An 8,572-nucleotide genomic window follows, 5' to 3' on the forward strand; every position below is an offset into this window, starting at 1 on the left:
AATTTTAGATTTCTCTCAGGGATTGTTGCACGTTACTATCCAGGATTCCGCTGGATTGTCACCAGGTCTTTGAAAGTGTGGTTGAGGTTTTTTCCTTTGTGTAATGAGACGTACGGGCCATCTTAAATTATCTCTTTCTGTTAAATCGTATAATGATCTTTGTTTACTGGTCTTGTGCTATCATCAGATACATATGCGTCTTAATGCTTTCGGGCAGTAAAAAGCCTTTTTGGACACAGCTGACATGTTGGCTGGAATTCACAACGAGTAGTAGCTTTAATTTTGGTTCTGTACATGTGTGATTTAATTGAAAGTTTAGATTTTTATGTCATTTTTGACTTTGAAATATGGCGCTCTGTATTTTCCCTGGGCTAAATATTGGCCAAGCGTGGTACGATTGGCGTATCCACCTACCCCATGAGAGGCGATTTTAAACACCAAGAAAAACCAAAGTTATGTTGGTCATGTTTCCACTAGGAAAAGGCCACAAACCGCATGGAGTAGGTCACAATTAAGTATGGGAGGAGTTACTTTACAATTTAACTCAGTGGCAGAAACCCAAACTATTAGCGGAGTGCACTAGAACACTCTGCTCTATCATGTCGTCTCAAATAACTCAATGTAAATAAACAAATATTCAAAACTAGCATGCCATAATCAGAAGATAGATAACAGTATTTTACAGGAAAAGATATTCAGGCAAGATAACACAAAGCATTAAGAGAGTCAGCGTGAACTATCTCGTTCTGTGGTCTGGGTAAATGCATCATCAGATGAGTTTTGGAGGCTGCCAGAAATGACACAGAAACACAACAGCGAAGGATTGTTTCTTAAGCGTGGAAGGATATGGATCTCTTTGTTTGCAAGTCAATGCGCAGTGTTCTTGGTTGGTCCTCAAATCGACTATAGAATTGATTCGATAAGTGAAATAGGTTATTTCTTTATTTCATTATATATACTATACTTTAAAACGGCCTAGAGTTCTTATTCACTACACGTCGTATTTGCGTTGGTAAGAATAGCGAGACATTCCGTAAATACTTAGGAATTAGGTCCACCATCTTATGCGTTGTCAGACTCAGACAAAGAGAAATAGTCAAAATAACATTTCGATTTAGAGTGGTGGTCCCGTTGGCCTCAGTTTGGTAGAGCAATCGGCGCCTATGCAATCGCAGGGTTGTGGTTCATTTCCCCCACGGGTACCTTTCTTCTCTCTCGGTCTGTAGCACAGATGCTCTATAGTGTCAACTGCATACTTGGTCCAATTTTTGTAAAGTTCGCTTCTGGATAAGGAGCGTCTGCTAAATGATTAAGAATGTTATGTAAATGTAGCAGCTTGCAATAATTAACTGAAGCAAAACCAGAAACCTTTTCAATATAATACACTTTAATCTACTACCTTGATCTATCAAATCATACTCTTAATATCTATTCATATAGCCACATCTGCTTGTGGGACTTGATAAGCCTACGTAATGAATGAACTGGCAAGACATTTCTCTCTTTATTTAGATGAGTATTTAGTTGTGTGTATTATGTCTTCGCAGTCTCTGCTGTCGTTACTGTACTGGTTCTGTTTAATCTATGGACTACGGTGTTTTTCACGTAGAGGTAGGATGTAGGTAACTCGAATGTGTGTTTCTTCAGATTTAGTTCCTCACATGTGAAAGTATGTACCCAGATACATGGAGAGGTAATGTTGATAAAAGATTTTGATATTATTGTACTGATGGTGTAAGGCTGCATAGAGACGCACCAGTGGGCGTACAGACAGAAAAGTCTGGGTTCCGTAGAGATGAGTAGCGCGAAGGAACTGAGCAGAAGAGGGAGGTAGAGAGCTTAGAATGATTGGTCTGAGTGAGTATGAATTGCAGGCTCTACTCGTCGTGAAGAATTCTAGCCAGTGATATATGTCAGACAGTAATCAAAAGCACGCGAGGAGGGAATAGAGCGATTGAGAGGGATGCCGGTGCAGAAGACGACGTCGGATGAGAGCGTACTTGCTAGCCTATCGGCAGGAGGCTGTAGGTAATGCTCAATGACGCGCAAGAATATGGATTGTGATGGAGAGCTAATGAGATACGATAAAGGACGTATTGATCGAACAGCTCATAGTGGATATGGTAAGGCACGAGCGCAAGAGTCACTAGAGAGAGAGGATGATGGTAACAAGCAGACGAACTTATTGTCAGAGAAATGTGGTTGAGGAGCGAAGCATCTAGAGACATACGTAAATCTGACAATCCGACAGTATGTGGCACCAAACCATTGACAATAATGTTACTAAACACTAATGGAGTGATGTAATATGAGACTGATGGCCAATTCTCTTGAAAAGAAGAGCATGGATGTGTCTATCACAGGAAGTACACTATGCTGTGTAGCTCACACAACATTTCTAGTAGTGAAATAGTCTGTAACTTCTTAAACATAATTTAATCGTACTATATTAAAGGTTTCTGGTTTGCTCAGTTTTTATTATCGCTTACTTAAATTGACATTTACAGTCATGCCGTTCAGCAGGCGCTCGTTATGCAGCAGCGACTAGTCAGCACAGGGCTGGGAAAGATTCATGGACATATTGGCGATCCGGCGGCGGTGGCGCCGCCTGCGTCGCGGCCGTGGCTGGCGAATGGGAACCCGAGCTATCCTCGGCCCGTCTGGCATATGCGCGCATGGCTCTGACTCACTGTCAGGCCACATCTTCTTGTGGCCCTATTCTCCATTCGCTACCTTCTAAATTCGTACCGGCAATCGTTTATTTCATCCTTGCGTTATTCTCTTCTTTGTTCTGGACATTATCGCATAGAGTGGTGGACAATCTATTCCTAGTATTACGGAATGTCTGTTTCTTACCAACTGAATACGTGTGAATAGAACTTGGCCGTTTTAAATTATGTATATTATGAAATAAAATAACCATGTTCCTATCAATTATCTTATCGATTGAGGACCAACCAAGAACATTGCGCATGACTGCAACAGAAGAACCATATCTCCACCTTAAAACAATCCTTGCTGCTTTGTTCTGTGCATTCTGCAGCCTCCAAACTTCACTTGATGATGCATTTCCCAGACCACAAGACAGTAGTTCACCTGACTCTCAATTAATGCTTGTGTTATTTGCTGAATATCTTTCCTGGTAATATTTATCTATCCTTCTGATTATGCATGCTGTTTTAATATTTGTTTACATAGAGTTATTTGAGACGACCATGATAAGCAGTTGTCTAGCTGCACTCCCAATAGTTTGGTTTCTGCCACTTGTTAAATTTGTACTCCTCCATACTTAATTGTATCCCATGCTGTTTTGCCTTTTCCTAGTGGAACATAACAACATAACTTTGGTTTCTTGGTGTTTAAAACCTCTCTGGGTAGGTGGGACGCAATCGTCCCCCTGGCCAATAGCCAGGAAAAATACAGAGCGCCATATTCAAATAAAATGACATAAAATCTAACTTTCATTAAATCAAACATGTAAGATACCAAATTAAAGCTACACTCGTTGTGAATCCAGCAACATGTCAGCTTTCAAAAAGGCTTTTCTGCGAAAGCATAAGATGCTATTATCTGATGATAGCACAACAGTAAACAAAGATCATTTAAGATTTAACAAAAATAATTTAAGATGGCCGTACTTCTTCATTAACACAAAGGAAAAACCTCAACCATTTCCAAAAGACTGGTGACATCCAGCGGAATCGGTAGTAACTGCAAACAAGTCCCTAAGAAATCTGAAATCTCATTGAAAAGACAGTGACCTCAAAAAAAGATATATTCTGAATGGTTTGTCCTCTGGGTTTTGCCTGCTACATAAGTTCTGTTATACTCACAGACATGATTCAAACAGTTTTAGAAACTTCAGAGTGTTTCTATCCAATCCAATATTATTAATACTATCCAATACTAATAATGCATATCTTTATTCTGGGGATGAGTAGCAGGCAGTTGAATTCGGGCATGCTATTTATCCAGAAGTGAAAATGCTGCCCCTACCCCGAAGAAGTTAAAACAAGTTTGTTTTGGCAAACCACTCCCTAATATTCTCCAAATCTCCTTGTAAAGCTGGCTGTACCTTTTGAACCGATTGTCTTGCTGCATAAATTGTAGTATCATCTGCAAATATAGTAGCTAAGTTTCAGCTAAGGCATAGGGAAGGTCGTTGGTAAATATTAAATACAGAAGTGGCCCAAGGCAGCTGCCCTGCGTTATTCCACAGTTTAACACATGAGGGGAAAGAATGACCATTGATATAGGTATCTGTGAGTATAACAGAACTTATGTAGCAGGCAAAACCCAGAGGACAAACCATTCAGAATATTATTTTTTTTGAGGTCACTGTCTTTTCAATGAGATTTCAGATTTCTTAGGGACTTGTTTGCAGTTACTACCGATTCCGCTGGATGTCACCAGTCTTTGGAAATTGGTTGAGGTTTTTCCTTTGTGTAATGAAGAAGTACGGCCATCTTAAATTATTTTTGTTAAATCTTAAATGATCTTTGTTTACTGTTGTGCTATCATCAGATAATAGCATCTTATGCTTTCGCAGAAAAGCCTTTTTGAAAGCTGACATGTTGGCTGGATTCACAACGAGTGTAGCTTTAATTTGGTATCTTACATGTGTGATTTAATGAAAGTTAGATTTTTATGTCATTTTATTTGAATATGGCGCTCTGTATTTTCCCTGGCTATTGGCCAGGTGGGACGATTGCGTCCCACCTACCCCAGAGAGGTTTTAAACACCAAGAAAACCAAAGTTATGTTGTTATGTTCCACTAGGAAAAGGCCAAAACAGCATGGGATACAATTAAGTATGGGAGGAGTACAAATTTAACAAGTGGCAGAAACCAAACTATTGGGAGTGCAGCTAGACAACTGCTTATCATGGTCGTCTCAAATAACTCTATGTAAAACAAATATTAAAACAGCATGCATAATCAGAAGGATAGATAAATATTTACCAGGAAAGATATTCAGCAAATAACACAAGCATTAATTGAGAGTCAGGTGAACTACTGTTCTGTGGTCTGGGGAAATGCATCATCAAGTGAAGTTTGGAGGCTGCAGAATGCACAGAACAAAGCAGCAAGGATTGTTTTAAGGTGGAGATATGGTTCTTCTGTTGCAGTCATGCGCAATGTTCTTGGTTGGTCCTCAATCGATAAGATAATTGATAGGAACATGGTTATTTTATTTCATAATATACATAATTTAAAACGGCCAAGTTCTATTCACAACGGTATTCAGTTGGTAAGAAACAGACATTCCGTAAATACTAGGAATAGATTGTCCACCATCTATGCGTTGTCCAGACAGAAAAGAGAAATASGCAAAATAASATTTCGATTTAGAGTGGTGGTCCCGTGTGGCTCAGTTGGTAGAGCATGGCGCTTGCAACGCCAGGGTTGTGGGTTCATTCCCCACGGGGGGACCAGGATGAATATGTATGAACTTTCCAATTTGTAAGTCGCTCTGGATAAGAGCGTCTGCTAAATGACTTAAATGTCAATGTTAAATGTAGAGCATTGAATAAATTAACTGAGCAAACCAGAAACCTTTCAATATATACATTTAAACATTATTTTAAAACAATTCAAATATTATACATAGAAATGTTGTGGGACTAAAGTAGATGAAGAATCAATCTTTTTTTAGATTGAGTATTTATTGTGTCATTATGTTAGTATATTATGTATGTTTGTAATAGTGTGTTATATGTGGAAATGTGTTCGTATTATAAATWGTTTTTGAATGTTTAAAACATTTTCTTAATAGGGGGCGCCATTTCCACTTTGGGAAAAAAACTGTTCTGTTCTAGATCATACAATATGCATATTATTATTACTATTGGATAGAAAACACTCTGAAGTTTCTAAAACTGTTTGAATTATATCTGTGAGTAAAACAGAAAGACAACAACGGGTGAAGACAACAACAGATAATCAGCTAAAACAACAACAGGTAAGAATTGGCGATGAATGGGCAGAGAGGGTCGGATTCTACGACACAGCGGTCTGATTTGGCTGGCTGACAGATAAACTAAAAAGTAAACAAAGTGGAGTACCGCTGATAAATGAACAGTCCAGCAGGTGATTGGACTTAGCCACGTGATCATAGGGTAGCAGTGAACCAGCAATAGATGTAAACAGGGCGAACCCGTGGGTAATAGTCGTTCTACTTTACGCTAGCATGCGGGAGACACCAGCGATTTAGTAGACGCTAGCGTAAGGAGAAAGTGTCTGCTCCGGGCGTCGGAAGGCCGGTTGAGGGCACAGCAGGATGGAATACGTCCTCGCCGAGCAGGCTACCAGACATCACAGTATGGCCTGCGCTAACGAATCCAGTTCCGCGGGGCAATCCAGTGTTGGACTCACACACCCTACTAAACGAGTGTCTCAGAGCCAGTCCATGTGCCAAATACTGCGTCATTCCGTCGACCCTATATTCGTTAAGCATTACATATAAATTCCTAGTTGGTTTGCTACTCCCCCAACCTCAGTCTCGTTCGAGGTCAAGTATTCCGTAAAGGACATTGCGGCTAGTAAGTGTCGTCCGGGTGAATCACAGAGTAGGCCGGGATGTGGGCCTGGCTCAGGGCTAAGCCTTCGGGGCTGGGTCACTCCGGTAAGCTAGCGACAAGCTAGCTTGCTGATCGATTCAGGAGTAATGGTTTCAGGGTATTTACGGCAGGAAATCTGGTGTTTGTAAGTTGAAGAAAAACAGTCGCGAGGCTCGGCAACAGGTATTTTCGCAGGCGAAAATAGACACTAGGAGTGCCTGAGCAGAAAGGATATAAGGCCGCTAGCAGTGGGCTAAACAATGACTAAATAGCTAGTAGGCTAATTAGCTGGTTACTCTGATGGAGGTTTGGGCTATAAGTCTTTAAATAAAAATAGCGGATCGTACACAATTGGGTGAGGGCGGGTTCCCCGGAATGTATATTACATTTAAAAATGGAAAAAGAGATTGTAAAATACAATTTTAATATATACAAAAAAGGACGAAAAATACAATAAGTTAAACGAGAGGACAACAAAACCACGTCCTGCAGACTGCCTACGCCGTCTTGAAAAGGAAATATATATGTTTAGCCTACTTAGCCGAGAGAGGATGAGTCCTCAAATGGCTTACTATCTAGTGCAGGGCTACTGCTTATAGACAGCAGGAAGGCCCCATGGCCTCTTCGACCTTCTCTCGAATGTTGGCCGCCTCTATACAAAATACAATGCGGGATGTAGGCAGTAGTCAGATTGACACATGAGAAAGCACTTGAGTGAACTCCACAGTACGAATATTTTGCCGAGATTTCTGTTAAGTTGTTTTAACAAGGGTAAACAGACAACAATATCATTACTTTCTTATTAGCTCAACCCAAAATAGCCAAACACACAAACGCATTTTATGTCACGGACCCGCCAACTACTCACTCTCCACAAACGCTGTGTGCTAGTTTGTGTGTGGTAGCTCACGTCGGTCAGAAGTTATGAGATAAAAATGAATGCATCTAACCTTTGGTCACAATGTTCGTTGCTCATTCATATGTCATCCGAGCAGTTGGTTATGTAACATACTACTGGTTTGTAGCATAGTACGCATTTTATGGGGTGTTGGTGTTCCGAAGTCAGTGCTATTTATTTAAGCTGCGAAATCGGTGGGTTATTAGCATTGTGAATTACGTAGCCACAAAGAGCGACCTCAAGAGGATTGCCGAGAGTTATATTTTGGACAGGTCACTCGTAATTCTAGTGTACACAAAGAATCTATCATTGATCATAAACCTTAGCTTAAGAGTAATTAAACCTATGTTGAGTACTCGAAGCAGAGCAGAATTAAAGATACACTGGTGTCAACACGTCAGCTGTGTGTGTGAGATTTCTTAATAACTTTAAGTACAACATACAGCATGCGTTATGCTGAGCGGGAAACAATTTCCGCCCTTGTTGGAGCAACCATAAAAACACGAAACATAGTCGAAATAACATCATGAAATCTATTCTCGTTATCCTTGTGTTGATTTCTCCAATGGAATGTTGTGCAATGAGAGGGTTCCTAGTTTCCAGAATAATATCGTTGTGCTTTTTGAATTTTATGAATGTAACATGGTTTTCTTCTGTCGAATTAGAACTTTGGCATAGCAATTGTGCGCCGAACATCCCATCAATCTTCTGGCGCCCTGGAACAAGAATTCAAAAATCCCAAATAAACGTCGAATATAACTGGTCAACGACTCGGTTGAGAAATCCTACTTATTATGTTTCATATATTAATACCAATAAGATCAGAGCCGAGCAGTTTCGTCGTGAACGTAACGCGAGATGCAAAGACAATGTGAGTCTCCCTGTGCCCATGTGTGAAGACGCCACTGTCACTCTGCCAACTACTCATCGCCTCCACATCAAGCCTAGGACACCGCAATTTCAACCTTCTACTGCTGCTTGAATCTAGTGGACAGGCGTATGAAGTGGCATTACAGATCCATAAACATATTAAGCCAGTGAATAGCAGGCCTGAACACAGCAGGCCTCATTTTCAGAATTTGCACTTCCTGTATGGAAGTTTGCTGCCAATTAGT

This window comes from Salvelinus sp. IW2-2015, unplaced genomic scaffold (assembly GCF_002910315.2).
Source record: "Salvelinus sp. IW2-2015 unplaced genomic scaffold, ASM291031v2 Un_scaffold3804, whole genome shotgun sequence".
In the NCBI taxonomy this organism is placed as follows: domain Eukaryota; kingdom Metazoa; phylum Chordata; class Actinopteri; order Salmoniformes; family Salmonidae; genus Salvelinus; species Salvelinus sp. IW2-2015.